At 44.7% G+C, this 26382-nt stretch overlaps 1 long non-coding RNA gene across 1 annotated transcript; it reads right to left on the reverse strand.

Annotated features, from left to right (window-relative positions):
• Positions 1-22730: 22730 nt before the first annotated feature.
• Positions 22731-23387, reverse strand: LOC141021044 (uncharacterized). The gene is made up of 3 exons (XR_012181044.1): positions 23319-23387; positions 22981-23232; positions 22731-22901 (listed from the first exon to the last, which is right to left on the reverse strand). It is a non-coding gene; the product is annotated as an uncharacterized lncRNA (long non-coding RNA).
• Positions 23388-26382: the final 2995 nt, after the last annotated feature.

The raw sequence follows: 26382 nt of genomic DNA on the forward strand, positions 1-26382 counted from the left end.
GCACTGGTTCCTCTTGATCTTCAGCAACTTCCCCCCTTGCAGCATCATTGGGCACATCGTCTGGTTCCTCTTGATCTTCAGCAGCTTCCCCCATTGTAGCATCACCCTATTCAGGGGGTACATAGTTATCATCGTCCTCTTCTTCTTCGCCGTCTTCCATCATAACCCCTATTTCTCCGTGCCTCGTCCAAACATTATAGTGTGGCATGAAACCCTTGTAAAGCAGGTGGGTGTGAAGGTTTTTCCGGTCAGAGTAAGACTTCGTATTCCCACATATAGGGCATGGACAACACATAAAACCATTCTGCTTGTTTGCCTCAGCCACTTCGAGAAAATCATGCATGCCCTTAATGTACTCGGAGGTGTGTCTGTCACCGTACATCCATTGCCGGTTCATCTGCGTGCATTATATATAATTAAGTGTGTCAAAAACCATTACAGAACATCATGAATAGATAATTAAGTGACCAAATTAATAGAAGTTCATCATCGCATTAAAACCAACGTACATACATAGTTCTCATCTAACAACATATATATAGCTCTCCAGAGCATCTAATTAATTAAACCATACATTGAAACTATGTAAAACATTTCAATGCGAAAACAAATGCGATCATAATCGCAACCAAGGTAACAATTGATCCAACGGCATAATGATACCAAGCCTCGGTATGAATGGCATATTTTCTAATCTTTCTAATCTTCAAGCGCATTGCATCCATCTTGATCTTGTGATCATCGACGACATCCGCAACATGCAACTCCAATATCCTCTTCTCCTCCTCAATTTTTTTATTTTTTCCTTCAAGTAATTGTTTTCTTCTTCAACTAAATTTAACCTTTCGACAATAGGGTCGGTTAGAATTTCCGGTTCAACCACCTCCTAGATAAATAAAATCTATGTCACGTTGGTCGGCATATTTGTCATAAACAATAAATGAACCAAATAGTTATAAAAAGATAATATATACCACATCCGAATCATAAACAGGACGAGGGCCGACGGGGGCGGATACCAAAACCATCGCACTATGTAATAAGAAGGAAAAATAAAAGTAACAAAATTAGACAAGTATCTATCTAAAGTAAGATTTTTTTTCTTTCAAAAAGAAGATAAGAACAAGAGGCTCACCACGGTGGTGCTGGCGACGAGATCGGCGCGGGCGTTCGACGACGGTGAAGACGGGGACAGGACGTGACGGACCGCTAAACCTAGAAAAATCTCGGGGAAAATGGAGCTCGGAGGTCGAGTTTCGAGAGGAGAAAGATTAACTAGTGTGGCTCAGACATTTCATCAAACACCTCATGTGCATAGGAGGTGAGCTAGAGCACCCAAATGCCCTCCCCTCGCCAGCCAGAAAAAACAGAGCACTGTGGAGTGCTCTGCTGTGGCGATGGGGTATATATAGGCAACTCATTGGTCCCGGTTCGTGGCACCAACCGGGACTAAAGGCCTCTGGTCCCGGTTGGTGCCACGAACTGGGACCAATGCCCCCTTTAGTCCCGGTTGGTGGCACCAACCGGGACCAAAGGCCTTGTGCTGCCCCGCGTCAAAAGTTTAGTCCCACCTCGCAAGTTGAGAGAGCTCGAGAGTGGTTTATAAGCGTTGCTGCGCCCACCCTCTCGAGCTCCTCTCAACTGCAGGCTTTTGGGCCTAACCGTTCTCTTTGCCTGTGGGGCCTACTGGGCCTTCTACGGGCCTGAATCCTGGCCCATGGATGGGTTTCAAGTCGTATTCAGGCCGTGGTGGCCTAGTAGGTGGCATAATTATTTTTCTCTATTTTTTGTTTTCTCTTTTGCTTTATTTATTTTGTTTTGTTTCCACTTACAACAAAAAACTTATTTATTTTATTCCATTTTGTTTCTAATTACTTATGTATTTTACTTTATTTATTTTATTTTTATTTATTTTACTGCTGCTATTTATTTTATTTTATTAAGGTTTATTTATTTTAGTTACTATAGTTTATTTTATTAAGGTTTATTTATTTTATTAAGGTTTATTTATTTTATTTACTATAAAAAATGAACATAGATGCGCCTATAGAGAAAATTCAACCTAAATTCATAACAAAATTTCTATGAAATTCAAAGAAATTTACTGTGAATTTAGGTCAAATTCCCTGTATAAGGGCATCTATTTTCACTTTGAGAGGAGCTCAAAAAGGCAGAGAGGGACGGGCTTATAAACCGGTGTGAGCGCCCTTCGGTTGGCGAGGTAGGACTAAACTCTGACCGCTACTAGGACCAACCCTTTAGTCCCGGTTTGTGGTATGAACCGGGACTAAAGGGTGAGCCTCTGGTCCTGGTTCAAGCCACCAACCGGGACCAATGGTGGTGGGCCAGGAGCGAGGCCCATTGGTCCCGGTTTGTCCCACCAACCGGGACCAAAGGGGCCGGACGAACCTGGACCAATGCCCCCTGGCCGCACGAACCGGGACCAATGCTCACATTAGTCCCGGTTCGTGACTGAACCGGGACTAATGTGAATATTGCCCTGTGACGAAAGCCCAGTTTTTTACTCGTGATATGTTATTCAATGAGAACTATGTATGTACTTTGGTTTTAATGTGATGATGAACTTCTATTAATTTGGTCACTATCTATTCATGAGAGCTATATGTTGCCTTCAATTTCAGGGTCTTATAGCTCAAAATAATCAGTAAATGCATGAAAAATAACAAATGAAGTCAGAAAGGGTTGAAAATTGTTGATGTGGCTTTGAATGGTGCATTTTGAACATAGAAAAACTATGGAGTTCAAGTAAGTTTAAAAAAAATGAAATCCCTTTGTAGCAGACGAATTTCCGTATGAAACCCTGATACTTCGAAAGAGATTGTCCGTTTTGTACACGAAGTGCATCCGGTTTTTGCCGTAACCCTCTCTACGTTCTTACACATGCTATGTGGGTGAAATGATGATACCATGCCAACTTTTAACATTTTCATAGTTGATTTGAAATGCTTTTCAATTTCAGGGTCTTATAGCTCAAAATAATCAGTAAATGCATGAAAAATAACAAATGAAGTCAGAAAGGGTTGAAAATTGTTGATCTGGCTTTCAATGGTGCATTTTGAACACAGAAAAACTATGGAGTTCAAGTAAGTTCAAAAAAATGAAATCCCTTTGTAACAGACGAGTTTTCGAATGAAACCCTGATACTTCGAAAGAGATTGTCCGTTTTGTACACGAAGTGCATCCAGTTTTTGCCATAACCCTCTCTACTTTCTTGCAGATGCTATGTGGGTGAAATTGTGATACCATGCCAACTTTTAACCTTTTCAGAGTTGATTTGAAACGCTTTTCAATTTCAGGGTCTTATAGCTCAAAATAATCAGTAAATGCATGAAAAATAACAAATGAAGTCAGAAAGGGTTGAAAATTGATGATGTGGCTTTGAATGGTGCATTTTGAACACAGAAAAACTATGGAGTTCAAGTAAGTTCAAAAAAATTAAATCCCTTTGTAATAGACGAGTTTCCGAATGAAACCCTGATACTTCGAAAGAGATTGTCCGTTTTGTACACGAAGTGCATCCAGTTTTTGCCGTAACCCTCTCAACTTTCTTGCACATGCTATGTGGGTGAAATTATGATACCATGCCAACTTTTAACCTTTTTAGAGTTGATTTCAAATGCTTTTCAATTTCAGTGTTTTATAGCTCAAAATAATCAGTAAATGCATGAAAAATAACAAATGAAGTCAGAAAGGGTTGAAAATTGATGATGTGGCTTTGAATGGTGCATTTGGAACCCTGAAAAACTATGGAGTTCAAGTAAGTTCAAAAAAATGAAATCTCTTTGTAACAGACGAGTTTCCGAATGAAATCCTGATACTTCGAAACAGATTGTCCGTTTTGTACATGAAGTGCATCGAGTTTTTGCCGTAACCCTCTCTATTTTCTTGCACATGCTATGTGAGTGAAATGATGATACCATGCCAACTTTCAACCTTTTCAGAGTTTATTTCTAGTGCTTTTCAATTTCAGGGTCTTATAGCTCAAAATAAATAGTAAATGCATGAAAAATAACAAATATCATAAAAAATAAATAAGTAATTAGAAACTTAATAAAATAAACTTTAATAAAATATATAAGTATAAACAAAAAAAATAAACTTTAATAACATAAATAAAATTTATGAAACTAAAATTATCAACATATTTTCTGTTCAAAACATTATAAGCAACCTCTAGTATTACTGAAACTAAAATTATATAAAATTGATGCAACTAAAATTATCAAAGTTTTTTCTGTTCAAAATCATTAAAAGCAAAAAGAATTTTCATAAAGAACTTTTTTTGATAGAAACTTTAATAGCAAAAAGAATTATCATAAAATAAAATAAATAAGTAATTAGAAACAAAATAAAATAAAATAAATAAGTATTTTTGTTGTAAGTAGAAACAAAATAAAATAAATGAAGCAAAGAAGAAAATAAATAAACTGGGAAAAAAAATAAAAAAACGCCACCTACTGGGCCACCACGGCCTGAATACGACTAGAAACCCACCCATTGGCCAGGCTTCAGGCCCGTAGAAGGCCCAATAGGCCCAAAGGCAGATATAGTGTGTCTAGGCCCGAAAGCCTGCATTTGAGAGGAGCTCGAGAGGGCAGTGGGAGTGGGGCTTATAAACCACTCACGAGCTCCCTCAGCTAGCGAGGTGGGACTAAACTTTCGTGCCGCGATGCGGGCAGCACAAGGCCTTTAGTCCCGGTTGGTGCCACCAACCGGTACTAAAGGCATACATTGGTACTGGTTCGTGGCACCAATCGGTACCAACGCCCCCCCTTTAGTCCCGGTTTGTGGCACAAACCGGGACCAAAGGCCTCTTCTTCCCGCCCTTTGGGCTGCTGAAAAGAGGCCTTTGGTCCCGGTTGGTGGCACCAACCGGGACTGAAGGTGGGCTTTGGTACCGGTTCGTGCCACGAACCGGGACTAAAGCTTTTCCTATATAAGCCAGCACTTAGCATTTTTTTCAGATGTTATCGTCAGTTGCCGCCCGACGACGCCGACCTCCTCGACGCCGCCAGGCTGCCCCGCCGCCGTCGCCGTCGCCCGTGCCCGCGAGCCCACGCCGACGCCGTCCACCGCCCTCGAGCCCATGCCGTCACCGGCCGCGCCCCTGCGCCACGCCCCGACGCCGTCCCGCCCCGCCCCGACGCCGTCGCCGCCGCGCGCCGCCCCTGCCCCGACGCTGCCTCCTCGTCGCCGTCGCCATGCACCCTGTGAGCGCCGCCCCGATCCCCTCCTCCTCCTCCCTGTAATGGCCGCCGCCGCTGCTGCCGCGCCGCCGCGCCCCCTAGCTATTATATATGTGTAGTTTAGATTTGTAATTTAGTTGTATTAATTTGGATGTGTAGTTAATTTAGTTGTTGTAATTTAGATGTATTAATTTAGATGGGTAGTTTAGATTTTTTTGGTGATATTATTATTGAATATGCAAATGTTTGTATGTTCATATATATGCAAAGAATATATCTATTTTTTCATAGAATTTTTTTGATTTTTTTCTGTTGTAATTTTGTTCATAGAATTTTTATGATTTTTTTTGTTCATAGAATTTTCTTTGTCAATTTATGTATATGTTCATATTGTGTAGGAATCTGAAAATTGTGTATGATCAAAGTCATTTATGTATGTTCATATTTAGAAGAAAAAGAAGGAGAGAAAAAAGGAAAATAAGAAGAGGAAGAAGGAGAAGAAGAAGAAGAATAAGAAGAAGAGGAGAGGAAGAAGAGGAGAAATAAATAAGATGATGAAAAAGAAGAACAAAAAGAGTAGAAGAAGAAGAAATAAAGGAGAAGAAGAAGAAATAGAATAATATATTATTCTATTTTTTCTTCTTCTCCTTTTTTTCTTTTTTTTCTTCGATCTCCTCCTCTATTCCTTTCTTATTCTCCTCTTTTTTTTTCTTCTTCCTCTTCTTATTTTTTTATCGGGTATGTCGTTGTCGATATACGTACCCCCTCCTCGATAACTTTTAGTAAGTACTACTTAGAAATTGTTTAATAGAATTAGTTAGGAAAATAATAGAACTAGTTAAACTAGCTAGTTTATTTTTAGTAAGTACTACTTTATTCTATTTATAGTAAGGAAATTAATAGAACTAGTTTGTTTTTTTAGTTAAAGCAATTATTCCCGCATCGACATCGACGATGCCTATCCCGCATCCTCGTCGTCGACTCGGCGGAGGAGGCCGGCTTGATCAGAGGGGCCATGTCCGGGACTGGGCTCCGCCGGGCTGGTTTTGGGAGGTGCTACCTTCCGGGGGGCGTAGGTTGGTGAGGAGCCAGCCCGTCGTTGACCCGATCCTTGTTTGGTGGCGGTCGCGTGGGCCAGTGACGGTGTCGAGGCTTCCGGACACCGCGGAGGTGGTACGTCACCGTGTCAGCAAGGAGGACCAGCACGTCCGTCGCTACATGGTTGCGTTGGAGGGCAGGTTCGACAATACCTGACAGGTTCTTCAGGGATCTCACTGGAGCTATGATCCTATGATGGTTCCTTCCCTTTGGGTGTCCACCGCCCGCGCCGATACCCATCGGGCGCTACGGTTCTAGCTGTACTAGCGATATGTATGATAGTATTCGAGGTGTATTAGTGATAATATTCGACGATGTACGGACGCATGGAGATGATGTAGTTTTGCTTATAATTGAATGCATCCTAATTTGAATACTAATTTATTTTGCGATTTGATTTTGCTTATTGAATGCTCAAATTGGAAAACTACTCCTACTTTGAATGCTAAAATTGGAGAGCACTATGCAAGGCATATGCATATGATTAGTTGATAGCTTATAAGGTTTTTGTTTTCGCAGAAATCTAGGAGCCCCCGGCCCCTCCATCATCCCCGCCGTTGTCCCCGTCACCGACCCCCTCCGACATCGAGGTGAGACCAGCCAAATCCTCTTTTAGAAAGATAATTAAACGGTATTTCAGGTTGACTTTAAGTTTGTCGAGTCTCCACCATATATGAGAGGACGAAGAATCCCGACTGTTGTCGTGGGGGTAGCTTCGCCTTCGTTCCCGTGTGCTAGACAATTTGGTGTCATGCACTCGGGAACGAAAGGAGGAGCTACCATCACCGACGGTCGCAAATGTCAGAGAGGAATCAGTGAGGGAGAGTTCCACCATATATATATATATATATGAGAGGACGAAGAATCCCGACTGTTGTCGTGGGGGTCGCTTCTCCTTCGTTCACGTGTGCTAGACATTTTGGTGTAATGCACTCGGGGACAAATGGAGGAGCGACCATCACCAACGGTCGAATGTATACACCACGTGAGCTGAGAGTTTTCAAGAAAAGACTCGACAAACCGATAGTCAACCCGTGATAAATAATAATGGTCTAATTTAGTTTTTGTAGTACATATATTTAATTGTACAAGTTTAATCTTTGAATTATGAACGTATGAAATGTCATCATCGGACGACGAAAGTCTCCCGGGGGAGTGCGGGTGGTGCCACGACGATCGAGGTTTGTGCGACAGGCCTCACCAGGACGATGATCGGGGCTTCAGCATTAAGCTCGAGGAGACCTTCGATGTTGAAACGGTACGCAACAGCGGCAAGTGTTTTTTCGTAATTAAGCATGACTTCAACTATTTCAACGTGTAATTTTCATCTTTTACAATTCGAGTATAGCTTATCCCATGCCATGCAAGACGCTATGTCTTGGAGAAGATGGATTTTGAAGACCATGAAAATTTTGAAACGAAGAAAATTCACCTAAGGACCCATCATGACGTGGATTTTGAAGTAAATCTGTATAATGCTGAGAGCGTAACCCATTTTGGTTGCAAAAATTGGGAAGCATTTTGCAAGATCTATGGTTTTGATGAGAATATGCTTGTCACAATGGATCTTGGTGATCCTGAAATTGAGCAAGACAATATGGACATTTGGGTCCTTATTGATACGCCTCCAGTTCTACCGCTATGTAAGTTTCTCAAACATAGTTATTAGCTAATTTATATTGTTTATTTCAAAATAGCTGACAGCTTATTTCCATTGACAGCTTATTTAGATTGTTCAAACAATGTGCGGAACATGGTAGACAAAACCCACTACACCGATGGCTCCGAATTAACTTATCAGGAGAAAAATCATCTGGTCGGATTTTGTACTGATATTGAGAATTACAATATCTACAATCAAACTCCTCAACATTATGGTCAATACGTGCCACTAGTGCATGTGTTGAACTACGGTAACTACCATGGAGATACCCTGGTAAGATATTTTACTATTACGACATCCGTGCATCTTTTGCCTACACTAGTGCAGAACCGGGCTTTAGCGCCGGTTCGTAAGGGCCTTTAGTGCCGGTTCCGCAACCGGCACTAAAGAGTGGAGACTAAAGGCCCCCCCACCTTTACTACCGGTTCGGCACGAACCGGCGCTAAAGTGCCACCACGTGGCACGAGCCAGGCTCGGGTGCTGGTAGACCATTAGTACCAGTTGGTAGCACCAACCGGTACTAAATGTTTGGGGGGTTTTGGTTTTAATTTTTATTTTTCCATTAATTTTGTGTTTTCCATTTAATTCTTTTTTGTTTGCTGGTATTTTACGATACTACATATTGTACACATTATGCATATATATAAATAGATTTTCTCGTAGAACCGATCATATATATATATAATCGAATGCCTCACAACCACCATTAATTATTAACACATACACATGTATATATATACAATTTCTCCTACATGTTGCCTTGGTGCCTTTGGAGCACGATGACAAGTGGTTCATGGGGGCGGTAGCGGGTAATAGTATTCTCCTTTGGGATCTATGACCTGGTCGAGCAAAAATCCCGCTATTTCCTCTTGAAGTGCTCGTATGCGCTCCTTTGGTAGTAGCTGGTCCCGCACCTCTTTGAACTGTTAAGAAGGAGATCAATATGCATGTGTATTAGTTGTGTGACTAGATATCGACAATCATGTAAGATTTGTGAATAGTGTTCTGGCAAACGTACGCAGTCCTGTCTATCAAATCTGCTCCTTTCGGACGCCATCATGCGAATGTTCTCGCAAACGTAGTATGCACACACTTCAGTCCCCGGCGCTTGCTTCAGGGCCTTTACGAGAATAGAATTTAATCAGATAATAATTAATCAAGCATGTTAATTAATTAATGGTATTGAAACAAGAATTAAAGAGATGGTAGCTAGCTAGCTAGTACTACTTAATTACTTACCTTGGGTCGATACCAACATAGCTTTTGTCGCCATTTTCCTGGAGTCACCTTGATGTACTTTGCCCAAGCCCTTCCCGCCGGCAAAGAAAATTAATAAAGGGGTTATTAAAAATAGTTCATATCAGGAAATGACGAACTAAATAGGCCGAGATATAGTTAATAATGATTGAAATTACCTGTTGACTATCCCCTTCACGATGCTGTAGTCACTATCTTTTTTAAGTAGTGAGTCTAGTACTTCAACTTTTCCTTCGTCAACTCTAATGTCTAACAAGATCCAGTGGAAGCTGCATGCGCATACGTTTGCATGTATAAATTAAGCGGGCATGTGCATAACACCAATCAACTATAACCCTAAACCCTATACACTTATTAACATCTAGCTACTAAGCAAAAACAGAATTTGTAGTACAAGACAGTGTGACTCACTCAAAGTTGTAAGGAAGTAGTATATCTTCATTGCTATTGAGGCGCTTCAAGAACTCTAGCATGCATTTCTCTACATCTTGTCTACACCATTCCAATTTCCATGTGTATTCATTAACGGTATTTGGGTCAATGAACCCAATGCCATAGCGTCCAGCTTTTTTCATTTCATACATCTTCATCCTGCATAATGCCACAGAAAAGAATATATAGTGAGGATATATAATTACAGGTAATTAATGATCAATCAATGAGCACTAGAGCTAGCTTGAGACTTAAATTACAGAAAGAAATCACTTACAGACAATAGCAACTGACGATAGATTTGTCGAGTGCATCTTGATTGAATAACTGAAATAATTCTGAATACTCAAAGGACAGAGCTTTCTTATTGAAGTAATGATCTTCCTCGACTTGCACCATGAGGGACTCTCGATTGGAAATCTTGGTAATTTTCATGTACCAATCATGCAATTCATACATTCTCGTTGGGAGGTTCTTGACCTCCTCGGGCTCGACCAAAGGTTGGCCCGGACATATTTCCGTTTTATTTCCTCCTCTCTAAGCGGAGACATGGGCTCGATCTCGAGGAGTTGTCCAACAGTGATCTTGAGCATTTCAGCCTGCATTATATGCTCCTCGGTTATTACCACATCGCCCAGCTCGGGAACGTAAACTGTTTGCCCACAATAATATTGGGCGCGCGTACTCTCATGTGTTGTTGGCACAACAAGCGGGGGGGGTCGATTGCGCCGCCTGCTCTCCCAGCTGGGGAACGGTTTTCCCACATTTTTTGACAGCTGCTTGTTGGCTCGAGCTCGAGCTCGCTTCTTTTTGTAGTCGTGCTCGATGTGCCTTCCTGATTTGGCACTCATAGTCTGAGTCAACAGGCTTGGGAGCTGGTGGTCTAGCCATACGAATGAAGTGGTCAATCTTTTCCTCAGGCACTTTCCCCCTCGGCGGCGTTGCCAGTTTCGGTCGAAAATGAGCGTCCACTTCGGCCCGCACTATTGCATCGTTTTGCTCCTCGGTCATGTCGTAAGGCCTCTGAGGAAGAGGAGCGAGGCTGCTTGGACCATATTTATATCGCTTGTCTCCGCCTGTACTTTCTGTACTACCTCGACTCGTACCGCTACGCACCATAGCTGCGGCGTGTCTCTTCTGCGATTGCTTAGGCGGCGGAGACGGCTGACGTGGCTTAGTTGGAGCAGGAGGAGTTGCCTGATGCTGTGCCGGACTTGAAGCAGGAGGTGTGGCCTGACACGGTGTCGGACTTGAAGCAGGAGGTGTGGCCTGACGCTCTGCCGGACTTGAAGCAGGAGGTGTGGCCTGACACGGTGTCAGACTTGAAACAGGAGGAGTGGCCTGACGCTGTGCCGGACTTGAAGCAGGAGTCTGCTCACGCGTTCGTGGACTTGGAGGAGCGGGAGTCTGCTGACACGATGGCGGACTTCGAGGAGGAGTCGGCAGACGCGGTGTCGGTGGACTTCGAATGATGATGCAATCCTTTCTCCATAGGATGGTACGATGTATGGCCTCTCCCAGTGTGTGCTCGTTGTCACATCCAGAAATGTCAAGATCTAGCCCCGAATATGGGTCCACCACCTCATCAACCAAGACACGAGCATAGCCCTCTGGAATCGGGGCGCAATGGAAGGTTGCTTCGGGGGTAATTGTAAAAGCAATGGCGTCCGCCACCTTCATGGATATGTTCTTCATTTTGAAGTGTAGCTCACAGTTAGTGTTCTCTATGATGTCATCCACAGGGTATGTATCCAGAAGTGTGTCGCCCGGGGCAGAACCAACGCTGCTTCTCGGCATGGATGGGACGGTGCTATCCAATGCTGGATGATCATCCGCTTGCTGCTGCTGCTGCTGCTGAGACCCCTTTTCCTGGCTAAGTGAGTCGATCTGCTGCTACTGCTGCTGGAATTTGAGTGCCAAGTCCGCGTGCCTTGCTTCTAGGCCTTGAAGGCGTTCCGCGTCCTGCTTCCACTGCTCCTCCTCCAGCTTCCTCTTCTTCTCCTCCTCCATCTTCTTCCTTGCACGGTTCCTATAGTCGTCGTTCCATTCTGAAAAGCCCTCATACCAGGGAATAACGCCCTTGCCTCGTGTTCTTCCCGGGTGTTCAGGATTTCCCAGGGCGCGCGTAAGCTCGTCGTTCTCTCGGTTGGGCGTGAACACCCCCTTTCAAGCATCTTCTATTGCGTCAAGTAACTTTTGTTCTGCTCCTTTTAGAGTTGCCTTCTTCGAAACCAAGCCTGTCTTCGGGTCCAACGCCCCCCATGCGCATAGAACCAAGTTCTGCACCTGGGGGGGGGGGGCAGCTCCTAGTAACCGGAGTGACCCCTGCATCCTCCATCTCTTGCTCGGACTTATCCCACTTAGGCATTGCCACCGCGTAGCGACCTGGACCCAGCCTATGGAACTGCGTCTTTTTTGCGGAATTGGCCTTGTTTTTTCTCGACCGTTCCTTCGATAATTCTGATTCCTTGAATTTCACGAAAGCGGGCCAGTGTTCTCTTTGCTTCTCCAGTGTTCCCTTGAATTCTGGAGTCTTCCTTTCTGCAACAAGGTAGTTGGCCCATACAGTTTTCTTGTGGGTGTTGAATGCAATTGCCATCTTCTTAAGAGCAGCGTCCTTGACTTTCTGCACATCTGCATCAGTGAAATAATCTGGTAGGGTGAAATGTTCCATCAGAGATTCCCAAAGCTTTTGTTTTGCTCTGTCGTCCACCCAAGTAACATCTGGGCATTTAGTTTTTGGCTCTTTCCATTCTTGAACGGAGATCGGGAGTTGGTCCTTCACAAGAACTCCGCACTGACGAACGAACTTGTTCGCAATGTTCTTAGGCATGAGGGGTTCGCCACTAGCTTTGATGGAATCGATGTTGTACTTTACACCCTCCTTCAACTTTTTGCCCGGGCCGCGCTTTGTCCTGCTGTCTGTAGAAGCAGATTTGCTTGATCCGGAGGGCTGAAAGAAGAAAGATCGATTCGTTAATATATCTTCAAATAAAAAAACATGTGATGATCACTAGATGCCTGCTTATATAAATATACCTCGCCGGTAATCTTTGTTATTTCAAGATCAACACTGTATTCGTCATCATAATCATTGTCTGCGTCATCATAATCATAATCATAGTTCATGACTTCATCAGCTCGGTCGTCGAGATCGAATATCTTATCATCACCCTCCCCGGTATTGTTCAGATATTGGGAGCCGTCATTTGCTTCATTCAGATCATCTAGCCTGCTAGGGCTGCGTATGATCTCGAACAGGGCCTCTTCTCCCTCTCTGCCGGTATTGTCCGCCATAGCTTTTATTTAACTAATACCGAAGAAATATAAAACAATTTAGTATTCAAATTACAATGCATGGATACAATCAATAAGGAAAAACTGAATCATATAGTACATAATATGCATCGTCTCGAATAATATATAATCTCGAATACATCGTCTCGAATAATATATAATCTCGAATACATCACTGGCTAGGTAGCTAATAAAGCTCGAATACTATAGAAGAATCTAGGCCACTCACGGTTCCTGGGGCGCGGGCGGTGGACACCCAAAGACAAGGAACCATCACAGGATCATATCTTCGGTCATCTGCCCAAAGAACCTGCCAGGTATTGGAGAACCTGACGTCCATAGCAGGCATGTAGCGATGGACGTGCTCGTCCTCCTCCCTGACACGATGACGCACCACCTCCGGCGGGGCCGGCTCCCTCTGCACCGAATGTGGCACACGCGAACGCCACCAAAGGAGATCAGGGTCGACGACGGGACCCGAGGCCGGGTTCCTCACCAAGCGGCGCGCCCCTCCAGGTAGCACCTCCCAGTGCCAACCCGGCGGAGCCCAATCCCGGACATGGGTCAGCCGAACATCGTCGCGAACGGGTCGACGGCGAGGATGCGGGCCGGGCATCGTCGAGAACAAATACTATATGCCCGCAAAAGTAACATTTTTTAAATGATTGGATTGTGATAACTAAAATTATAAGAAACTGGAAAAAACATCGATCATCGTCTAACAATTTGACACTAATCTAATTCATCTAGCTAAAACTAATTCTAAAATTTCTAACATTTCTATATATATATATAACTAACATTTATATAACATTTCTAACATTTCTATAACCAAAAAACAGAAAAATTGCTAACATTTCTATAACTAAAATTATAAGAAATAAAAACTACCATTTCTATAACATTTCTAACATTTCTGTAACAATTTGAAATTAATCGAATTCATCTAGATAAAACTAACATTTTTAAAATTTCTAACATTTCTATATACTATTTGACATTAATCTAATTAATTAATTAATTCATCTAAAACATTTGTATAAAAAACAGAAAAAACAGAATCGTGTGTGTGTTTCTGTGTGCATGTGTGTGTGTGTGTGTGCGTGTGTTTGTGTGCGCGTGCGCGTGTGCACCCTACGGCGCCGGCGGCGCAGTGGCTTCGATTGGAGGGAGGAGAGGGGCCGGGAAGAGGGGCTCACAGCGCGGGCGACGGCGACGGCGAGGCGACGGGACGGCGAGGCAGAGGGGACGGCGACGGATGGCGACGGGGACGGCGACTGGGGCGGTGGCGACAGGGGCGGCGACGAGGGGCGTCGGCGACGGGGCAGAGGAGAAGAAGAAGAGGGAGAACGAACTGCCGAATTTTTTTGAAGTGTTTTCTTATATAGAACCCACCTTTAGTACCGGTTGGAGCCACCAACCGGTACTAAAGGTCTGTTTTGGCCAGGCGAAGCGGCGGGAAGTGCACACCTTTAGTACCGGGTGGTGGCACCAACCGGTACTAAAGACCCCCCTTTAGTACTGGTTGGAGCCACGACCCGGTACTAAAGGGGTGCGGTGGCGCAGGTGCGGTGCGAGCAAGTTTAGTCCCACCTCGCTAGCCGAAGGGCGCCCGCACCTGCTCATAAGCCCCGTTGCGGCAGCTGTCTCGAGCTCCTCTCTATTGCAGGCCTTGTGGGCCTACCTGTTCTATGCTGCCCTGTGGGCCTATTGGGCCTTTGCGGGCTTGCATCCTGGCCGAACAACAGGTCGGGTTTCTAGTCGTATGCAGGCCGCTGTGGCGCAGTAGGCGGGCTTTTTTATTTTCTTATTTTTTGCTTTATTTATTTTTGCTTTATTTATTTTTCTTTATTTATTTTTGTTTTATTTATTTTTGAGTTGTTTTTTGCTGTATTTAGAGTTTCTTTGTGAATATTTTTGCTTTAGGTACAAAAAATTACAAACTTTCTATTAGTGCCGGTAGTTTACAAATTTGAATAGTTTACATTTTGAAGTATTTGAAATTTGTGTGAATCACTAGTTTGTGAATAACTTAACTTTGAAAATAGATTTTCTGTGATTCTTTTTTCTTATGTTTAATATTAGTGTGTTTTATCATTATATTCAATTTGGTAATGCTTAGGTTATTTAAAAAATGAAATGCCTTTGTAACGGATGAGTTTTCGTCCGAAACCCTAATACTTCGAAAGAGATTGTCCATTTTATACACGAAGTGCATCCAGTTTTTGCGGTAACCCTCTCTACTTTTTTGTACATGCTATGTGGGTGAAATTATGATACCATGCCAACTTTCAACCTTTTCTGAGTTCATTTGAAATGCTTTTCAATTTCAGGGTCATTTAGCTGAAAAATCAGTAAATGCATGAAAGAATTTGTTTGCACATAAAATTTCTTCGCGTTTCAAATGCCAAAACACATAACTACCCTAACTATTACAGAGATTCCCTCCTGGGTGTGAAACACAGAAGAAAGTGATGATAGTGAAGCCGATCACATCCCAGATCTTTGGATGTGAAACTTTTTCTTCGCGTATGTCCCTTTGCGCCGTAGCCGTGGAAAATCTTCATCATTTAACTGGATGCTCGGGGTCAATATTCACTGTGAATGGAGCAATTTCATCAAACTTTTCATAATCTTCTGACATGTCTGACTTGTCATCCACTCCCACGATGTTTCTCTTCCCAGAAAGAACTATGTGGCGCTTTGGCTCATCGTATGATGCATTCGCTTCCTTATCTTTTCTTTTTCCCGGCTTGGTAGACATATCCTTCACATAGAAAACCTGTGCCACATCATTAGCTAGGACGAATGGTTCGTCTGCATACGCAAGATTGTTGAGATCCACTGTTGTCATTCCATACTGCGGGTGTCATATTGACCCATTTGCACCGAAACAAAGGGACCTTCAAACCACGTTCATAGTCAAGTTCCCATATCTCCTCTATGTAACCATAATATGTTTCCTTTCCCGTCTTGGTTGTTGCATCAAAGTGGACGCCACTGTTTTGGTTGGTGCTCTTCTTATCTTGGGCGATCGTGTAAAATGTATTACCATTTATCTCGTACCCTTTGAAAGTCATTATATTCGAAGATGGAAACTGGGACAGCGAGTACAGGTCATCTTCAATAGAGGCGTCATGCATGGTACGTGTCTGCAACCAGCCGGCGAAACTCCTGGTTTGTTCACGTGTAATCCAGTCATCAGACCACTCCGGGTGTTTGGAGCGTAGAAAATTCTAGTGTTCGTCCATATACGGAGCCACCAAGGCGGAATTCTGTATAACTGTGTAGTGTGCTTCAGTGAGAGAATGTCCGTCCATACATATTTTTTGATTCCCTCCTAGCGTGCCTTTTCCATCTAGTCTGTCCTTATGCCGCGATTCAGGAACACCAATCGGCTTAAGGTCAGGAATAAAGTCAATACAAAACTCATTGACCTCCTCATTTTCATGGCCCTTGGAGATGCTTCCTTCTAGCCTAGCACAGTTATGAACATATTTCTTTAAGACTCCCATGAACCTCTCAAAGGGGAACATATTGTGTAGAAATACAGGACCCAAAACGTTAATCTCTTCGCATAGGTGAACTAGGACGTGCGTCATGATGTTGAAGAAGGATGGTGGGAACACCAACTCGAAACTGAAAAGACATTGCACCAAATCATTCTCTAACCTTGGTATGATTTCTGGATCGATTACCTTCTGAGAGATTGCATTGAGGAATGCACATAGCTTCACAATGGCTAATCGAACGTTATCCGGTAGAAGCCCCCTCAATGCAACCGGAAGCAGTTGCGTCATAATCACGTGGCAGTCATGAGACTTTAGGTTCTGGAACTTTTTCTCTGCCATGTTTATTATTCCCTTTATATTCGACGAGAAGCCAGACGGTACCTTAATACTGAGCAGGCATTCAAAGAAGATTTCCTTCTCTTCTTTGGTAAGAGCGTAGCTGGCATGACCCTGATGTATGCCGTCTTTTCCATGCATATGTTGCTGGTCCTCCCGTGCCTCAGGTGTATCTTTTGTCTTCCCATACACGCCCAAGAAGCCAAGCAGGGTCACGCAAAGATTATTCGTCACGTGCATCACGTCGATTGCAGAGCGGACCTCTAGATCTTTCCAATAGGGCAGGTCCCAAAATATAGATTTCTTCTTCCACATGGGTGCGCGTCCGTCAGCGTCATTCGGAACAGGTTGTCCGCCAGGACCCTTTCCAAAGACTACCTTCCAATCCTTGACCATATCATGTACATCAGCACCAGTACTGTGGCGAGGCTTCGTCCGGTGATCCGCCTCACCTTTGAAATGCTTGCCTTTCTTTCTTACGGGATGCCTGCTCGGAAGAAATCGACGATGTCCCAGGTATACATTCTTCCTACAATTGTCCAAATATATACTGTCGGTATCATCCAAACAGTGCGTGCATGCGCGGTATCCCTCGTTTGTCTGTCCCGAAAGGTTACTGAGAGCAGGCCAATCATTGATGGTCACGAACAGCAAGGCCTTTAGGTCAAATTTTTCCCCCATGTGCTCATCCCACGCACGTACACCTGTTCCATTCCACAGCTGTAAGAGTTCTTCAACTAATGGCCTTAGGTACACATCAATGTCGTTGCCGGGCTGCTTAGGGCCTTGGATGAGCACTGGCATCATAATGAACTTCCGCTTCATGCACAACCAAGGAGGAAGGTTATACAAACATAGAGTCACAGGCCAGGTGCTATGGTTGCTGCTCTGCTCCCCAAAAGGATTAATGCCATCTGCGCTTAGACCAAACCATACGTTCCTTGCGTCATCTGCAAACTCCTTCCCGTACTTTCTCTCATTTTTTCTCCACTGCGACCCGTCAGCGGGTACTCTCAACTTTCCGTCTTTCTTACGGTCTTCTCTGTGCCATCACATCGCCTTGGCATGCTCTTTGTTTTGGAACAAACGTTTCAACCATGGTATTATAGGAGCATACCACATCACCTTGGCAGGAATCTTCTTCCAGGGGCGCTCGCCCTCGACATCACCAGGGTCATCGCGCCTGATCTTATAGCGCAATACACCGCATACCGGGCAAGCGTTCAAATCCTCGTACTCACCGCGGTAGAGGATGCAGTCATTAGGGCATGCATGTATCTTCTGCACCTCTAACCCTAGAGGGCAGACAGCCTTCTTTGCATCGTACATACTCTCGGGCAATTCGTTGTCCTTTGGAAGCATATTCTTTATCATTACCAGCAACTTTCCAAATCCCTTGTCAGATACACCATTCTCTGCCTTCCACAGCAATTCCAGTGTGGTGCCCAACTTTTTCTTGTCAGCTTCGCAATTCGGGTACAACAATTTCTTGTGATCCTCTAACATGCGCTGCAACTTCTTCTTCTCCAAATCACTTGTGCAGTTTCTCTTTGCATCGGCAATGGCCCGACCTAGATCATCAGCGGGCTCATCTGATGCCTCTTCTTCAGCTTCTTCCCGCATTGCCAGCTCAGTTTCTTCCCCCATTGTTGTATCATCGTGTTCAGGGAACCCATGGCCAGGATAGCTGTCGTCGTCCTCTTCTTCTTCATTGTCTTCCATCATAACCCCTCTTTCTCCGTGCTTGGTCCAAACATTATAGTGGGGCATGAAACCGGACTTAAACAGGTGGACGTGAATGGTTCTTGACGTAGAGTAATTGTGATCATTCTTACAGACTAAACATGGACAAGGCATAAAACCATCTGCCCGCTTGTTTGCCTCAGCCGCAAGCAGAAAAGTTTGCACGCCATTAATGAACTCGGGAGAGCATCGGTCATCGTACATCCATTGTCGGCTTATCTTCATTACACAACACCGAATAGACCAAATTAATACAAGTTCATACATAAAGTTCATACAAGACTTAAATGCAACAAACAAATAACTCTCTAACTAAAGAATTTAAATGCAACAACAAATGCGATCAAGATCGCAACTAAGGTAACAATTGATCCAATAGCATAATGATACCAAGCCTCACTATCAATGGCATATTTTCTAATCTTTCTAATCTTCAAGCGCATTTTCTCCATCTTGATCTTGTGATCATCGACGACATCGGCAACATGCAACTCCAATTCCATCTTCTCCCCCTCAATTCTTTTCAATTTTTCTTTCAAATACTCGTTTTCTCTCTCAACTAAATTTAACCTCTCGACAATAGGGTCGGTTGGAATTTCCGGTTCACAAACCTCCTAGACAAAAATATCTATGTCAACTTGATGGGCACAATTTGTCATAAACACGAAATGCAACAACTAGTTTTAAAAGAGAATATACCACATCCGAATCATAACAAGGACGAGGGCCGACGGGGACGGATATCAAAACCATGGCACTATGTATAACAAACAACGTACGGGTAAGATAATTATACGAGTAACTATATATCCAAATCACACAAATATCAATTTGGTAATGTAAAACATTCATGAACAAGAGGCTCACCACAAGGTGGTGCTGGCGACGGAACGGTGCGGGTGATCGACTATGGTTACGACGGAGATTTAGAAGACACTAAATAAACCACACCTACATATGCAAACTAAGTGTTAGTTTTGACCACAAATTGCATATAAATCAAATACTAGCACATATATTTTCTACCAAATTACTAAACTCATAAATTAATCACTATACAAATCATTGCAAGAGCTAATCTAGCAATGAGAGATGAAAGGACAAAGTTGCTAACCTTTGTGATCATTTGAATGGATGGGGGCCTTCAAATCTTGACAAATTTTGGGCAAAATGTGTGATGAGCTCGAGAGGAAGAGGGGAAGAACAGAGAGGAGAGGGGAAAGGGGAAGAACAGAGCGAGCTCGGGTGGACGAAGGGTCTATGTAGGACGACCTTTAGCACCGGTTCGTGCCATGAACCGGTATTAAAGGTGCTGGAGGGGCCCCGGACTGACAACATCCTTCCACCACTCACTTTAGTACCGGTCCGTGGCACGAACCGGTGCTAAAGGTCGGCCACGAACCGGTACTAATGAAAGCGGCTGGCTAGCCGTTGGAACTGGCACTAATGCACACATTAGTGCCGGCTCAAAGAAAACCGGCACTAATGTGCTTGACATTTGACCCTTTTTCTACTAGTGATACTTCAAAAACTAGTACATCATTGCTAACAAGTTATAACTATGTTTTTCAACAGAGAATCCCAGAGGATTGTGTGCCTCATTTGATGTATCAGAATGGCAGCCTTCGTGTTTTGAACATATATCCAGGTCATCCTACGAATCTCAACTGTCCATACCGGATTTCTCAAAGAAGTGGAGACATGCTAATCAATAAATGGAAAAATGTATGGACAGTCGTAAGGAGGTTCTTGGAAGCAAAAGGAAGCGAAGCGCAAGAATTGGAGACAGGATGATCTCCATTCTCCATAATGGAGAGTCAGGGTCCATATTGTTTTATGCTATTTTACCTTAAAGAGGGTATTTAGGTCCTACCTAATACTGATGATCATGTGCTAAGAACAAAGTAGGGTTGGTTCGATGACTATCAGGATGATGATCGTATGACTTGTTATTAATAACGAGTAGAAGTTGTATGATGATGATTAGTAGGACTTGTTATTATGATGATGCATGATGCGAGCATGAAGAGTTATTATATATCTGTGGATGAAATGAACATGGATTGGATTGAAGTGAAGGCAACATGCATGTGGTGCATGTCGAAAGTAGTACAATCCAAACTTGATCAAGTTAGGATTAGTATTACTTTCGACATGCACCACATGTTGCCTCACTTCAATCTAAGGCATGTTTAGGCATAGCAGTAGCAGTAGCGCGGAGATAAGAGAGGACACATCTCTCTATTAGCTACCTATACCAACCTAAATTAACCCCCAAAACCCCTAAACCACCTCCTTTCAAAAAAAACAGCCACTGAAATGCTGACGCGTGGAAGCTTATTGGTCCCGGTTGGTGCTACCAACCGGGACCAAAGGCCCTCCTGCCTGGGCTCGCTGGAGCGGCCACGTGGAGGCCCATCTGTCCCGGTTTGTATAAGAACCGGGACTAAAGGCCTAGGGCTTTAGTAACGACCCTTTAGTCCCGGTTCCCCAATCGGGACAGATGGGCCTTATGATCCGGGACAAATGGGCCTTTTTCTACTAGTGCCCGCACCCAGCAGTGCAGCGCCTCCGAGCTAGGCGCCACACATGTAATGTGCAGCGCCTAAGAGCTAGGCGCCACACATTTAAAGTGCAGCGCCTAGCGCGTAGGCGCTGCACTGTGACTTATCCAGCCACTTGGCTAGCCCCCCCTCCCCCACTCCCCCCACACCACACACTCTCCCACTCTCTCCCCGAGCTTTGCCCCCTCTCCCACTCTCTCCCCCTCTCAAATCCTCTCCCAAATCTTGCAAATTTGAAGAATTTGTTCGTGGATTTCGAAGTCAAACTCTCCCTCAAGGTAATATTCTCCGATCCCCTTGTTTTGATCCAAGTAATGTTCTCCCATTGCTCATTTGTTGCTAGTTTGGGGAAACCCTAGTTTTGTTTGGATCTAGAGATTTGCATGGAGATGTGAGATGTTTGTTTGCCAATTTCCTATGATTAGGCTTTGTTAGTATGCTAGGGTTATTCTTATGGGTGTTCTTATGTTGGTGCTAGGGTTAGGTTTAGGGCTAGGGTTATGGTTATGGTTATGGTTATGGTTAGGGTTAGGGTTAGGGTTATGGTTAGGGTTAGGGTTGTTGTTTGATATATATTAGGGTTTGTATTCCGTGTTAATCCTTGGATTAGTACTCATGGAAGCAATGTTACCTTGTGTTCTTTGAATGCTTATAGGGATGGGAAGAACATGTGTGTTTGTTCATCATGGGGACAAAGACGCCTTTTTGAAAGGCAATATAGAACCGGACCCGGATGAGCTTGACATGGTGTTTGATAGTAGTCCTAGCTATGCGGAGCTCTTGCAACAAGTGAGGAAAGATTTGAATTGGATGGACCCTATTGATATCGTTGAGTTGGAGGGAAGGCATAATGTTGGTTTTGGAATGCACATCCGTTGGAAGACAATGCGTGTCAACTCGGAGCAACGTTGGGTTGCATACAAGGAGATGGTGGGCGAATCACTAGACAAGGCTCTTGAGTTATTTGCAACGAAGAAGGTTGATTCAAGTTTGCATTTGGACTTGAACCAGAACCCCTCCCCTTTGGTTGCTAGTAGCCCCCCACCCTTGAAGCGAGATGAAATTGTTGAACCTCTTTTGACCCAAGAAGTGAGGCCAACATTGAGCCTGTTTACAAACAACCAAGATGAAGCTTTGCAAGAGGAAAATGATGAGTATGCGAACGATGACAATGAAGTTGATCTCCATGACAACAATGTGGGTGATCTTGACAAATATCATTTGCAAGAGACAATGGACCATTCCATCCCTTTTTCCCGTGCATATGCATCGGACTCGGATGACGTTGGTCCCGATGAACAAGTTGATGCGGAGGGGTTCACGGTAAAGGAGGCCGAAGCTTTCGAGAAGGTATTCGGTCGGGATCATCGGACTACAATGTTCAAGGATGTTAGTCTCGCGGATGAAGCCGTGGTAGATGGTGGCCAATGTGTACCTCTTGGGGTTAGGCCAAGCTCTCACCGTGATTTGGGGGACGACAAGAACCGGATTGCTAAAGGTTCTAAGTTCGAAACTTTGTTGGAATTGAAGATGTGGCTCGACAACTACTCGGTTATGCATTATCGTCCACACAAGGTGGTGAACTCGGACGTCAATGTGCGCTACACCAAACTGGCTGGAACAAACCAAACTGGTAGAACACCCGATGTGGCAGGTGAAGCTCAACCGCCCAGTTGCATATCAGTGGGCACCGCATATGCCAGAGATCCCTATCCCTAGTGCACATCGGATTCAGCCTGAACTCCATAGGGTTACCAAAACTCTCTCCTTTTCCATACGGCTCCCATTCCACCTGCAAAATGGGATAGAATGCAAAATTGATATCGAGTTACGATACAAGCATGATAATCACTTATGCAATGTCGGTTCACCTGCTCAGGCGTGATCGCGTCCAGCTCGCTCTTGTACAACTTGTACATGACCGAGGGATCATCCGTCGTCTCATTTAACACATCCCACTTGTGAGCCCAAGTGGGGAGCCGTAGTGGGTCATCTTTGTCGTCCCAATCCTTGTACTTCACGGTCTTCGGTCGTCCAACCGGCAAACTCTCCCAGCTCCATATGGAAAGTGCGAGCAGACAACCACCAATACCTCCAGTGTGCCTACAACAGGCTTCGTCCAACTGCACATAAAAGAGAACATGGTCAAATTTGCCGCAAGAGCGCATTGATAATGTATCAATGAAGTGAAATGGAAACAACTTCATACCTGTCGATACAAGTAAGCCAGTGTCGCCGAACCCCAACTCCATTTGCTATCGAAGACGGTCAACGCCTTGAGCCACATCCATGGAGCATTCTTGCATGTGCCATCAGCAAACATAGTCCTGGATATCACGTACCACATGTAGACACGAGCATATGTCTTCACCGTGTCCTCATTAGTATCCTCAGGGCAAGTACTGAAGTTCGATGTAATCTACGTGAAAGGAGCACCGGCTGCGACTCTTTCCTTCTTCTTGTCTTCTGCTTCTGGTTCCCAAGGCTCTGGAGGAACCATACCGATAAGGGCATGCATCTGCGCGCGCCACCCATCAGAATCGGTGTTCATACATAAAGGATTCCCATCGATAGGAAGACCGGTGATCATAGCAATATCCTGGAGCGTCACGGTCATCTCCCCGGTCCGAAGATGGAAAGTGTGTGTCTCCGGCCTCCAATGATCAATAAGCGCGGTGAGTGCTGCAGCATTGTTGGGTGGCGTCGACCGGCTGACCAACTGAATGAAAGGGAGAAGTCCTGCCTCCCTTACATACGGTGTGTACCGCTCATCATAGCGCATCCATCCAAGGGTGACCCCGTGAGACCGAAGCTTCAGAGGTGCAAGCTCCTACAAACAAACAGATCATAACATTACATATGGGGCATTTGTGTTTGAAATAAATACGAAATTCATAACACCGGCCACTTTCAGTATTACCCGCTGCTCCACCGGTGTTGTTTGTCCCAGTGATCATCGAGAAGCCAAACCATCCTAACAATTTGAACAAAGCATTCTTGTCAACACGATTATCTTTTCAATTCAAAAAAACTAAAGTAGGCCTACTAGATGCAACCATATCAATCTATGTATCCAACCATATCAAATCAAACAAAACTAATAAACTAGGGTTCCACAAATAACTAGGCCTACTTCATACAAATAACTTCATACAAATAACTTTTCCATAAACTAGGTCTACTTCATACAAATAACTTTTCCATAAACTAAACTAGGGTTCCACAAATCAAACAAACAAGGGTTGTAATACATGCAAAGTTCTAATACATGCAAGATTCAAATCTAATCTAATCAAACAAGGATTCCCCAAATCTTCAAAATATCATATTTTCTATGGATAGAAAGAAGGGGATCGGCGGAGAGTACCTTCTAGGATGGATTGGTGAAGAAATGCATGGACCAAATCGTTGGATCTGAAGGATTTGGGAGAGGGGATTGAGAGGGGGAGTGGAGAGGGCCGCCGCCGCGGCTTCTTCTGTTTTGTTATGTAACTGGCAATGGGGTGGGTGGGGGAGGAGAGGGCCGGCGCGGCTGGATCTAAGTCACAGTGCAGCGTCCGACGGCTAGGCGCGGCACATTACATGTGTGGCGCCTAGCTCGGAGGCGATGCACTGCTGGATGCGGGCCCAGGGGCTGCCACGATGGACAGGAGTGCAACGCCCCCGCGCTAGGCGCTGCACCGTAGGGTGTGGCGCCGGCGTGGCGGGCGCTACACAAAAGGGTCAGGGGCGTGAAATAGTTTCACACCCAGTTCATTCCATGAATTGATTTCGTCCAGAGGTCAAAATTGTCAAATTTGCCCGTGTTTGCAGCTCCCTCACTTTACGTTATCCAATGAGAATTTCAACCTCCACATGGAATCGTGTTGGATGCTAGTTGGCGATCGATCTCCCCAGACACGGGCGGGCGAGGCTGACCCAGGTTTCTCTATCTATACTATATATACACAGGCGCAACGAACATGGAAAAGAAACGCGGGGCAAACTGCGGTGGCCTGATGGTTGGTGACAAAATCTAATAGCGCGAGCGACGAGCAGGATATATATTCGAACACGCATGCAATGGATCGAACGGAGTAGGAATATATCAACAGATAAAGGAGATTCATCGTAGTACTAGATGGTGCCTCCTCGTCGGGGCCGTACGTGCGCACGTCCAATGGCCGAGGGGCAGCGGGAGCGCACAATCCGTCTACAGCGCATCGGCCATCGCGGCAAAATTTCGTGTTTTGATTTTTTTTTGTATAAAATCGAGATCTGACTCTCGTTCGATTTTTTTTCAAGATCTGACCCTTTTGCTACTGCTAAAGGGATCAAGATAGGTCACACAACCTATCGCCAGAGGTTCTGGCGGTGGCATGGACAGCACCCTACCGTTACCTAACGGCCAGCGCAACACCCTACCGCCGCAGGCATTGGCGGTAGGTTGCCTGACATTACCGCCAGGATGCGTGGCGGTAGGGTCCTCTGGTTTTGGGTTTTTACAAGTTTTAATGATTTTTTTTAAGTTTTATCACAGGTTTAACATAGTTTCACAAACAGCAAAATATGAGCTCACATATTAACAAAGGTGTTCCACATAGCAAATATCAAACAGTTTCACAAATAGTTTCACAAGTAGCAAATAGCAAACTTATCCACATAGTTTGACAACCCCAACTAACGCAAATAGTTTCGCAAAAGCAAAGCCAACAACCGATGCAACAAGTTCTTAAGACAAATTTAGAGAGCGGGGCGACATCTTCAGAGCTCCTCGTATGTTAGGCCTGGCCGTGGAGATAGATACGGCAGCGGATCCACCGGTTCAGACGGAGGCGGAATGCTAGTCGGCATCCGACCGTTCAAGCACTCCCACCTTGCGTTTCCCGCTGGAGTTTTCGCCTCCGCCCTTCCCCAGCTGATGATATCGAACGCCGATGCACTTGGGGGAGGCATCCTGGCTCTCTCCTCCGCATTGCTCTCGAAGTAGATTCTCCGGCATAAATTGCGCAGCTCCCAGTTGGAGTGCTGCTTGGCAGCTTCAATGGTCCCTTCCCGACGAACAGTGGTGATAGTTGGATCTGCCTCCATCTCTGCAATCACTCTCTTCCACTCCTTCACACTCTGCGACCAACACTTTACATCGTCAAAGATCCGCTCGGCCCTCTCCTGCCACCGCTCTGCCCTTGTCGCCTCTAGGACCTCGTCTGAGACAGATCCCACCGGCTGCAGCATCTCGGGGAAGGCCTCGTACACGTGGGGATAAGGGGGTGGGGCGGGTTGGGCGGGGCGGC

The sequence above is a fragment of the Aegilops tauschii genome, chromosome 3, assembly GCF_002575655.3.
Source record: "Aegilops tauschii subsp. strangulata cultivar AL8/78 chromosome 3, Aet v6.0, whole genome shotgun sequence".
NCBI lineage: Eukaryota > Viridiplantae > Streptophyta > Magnoliopsida > Poales > Poaceae > Aegilops > Aegilops tauschii.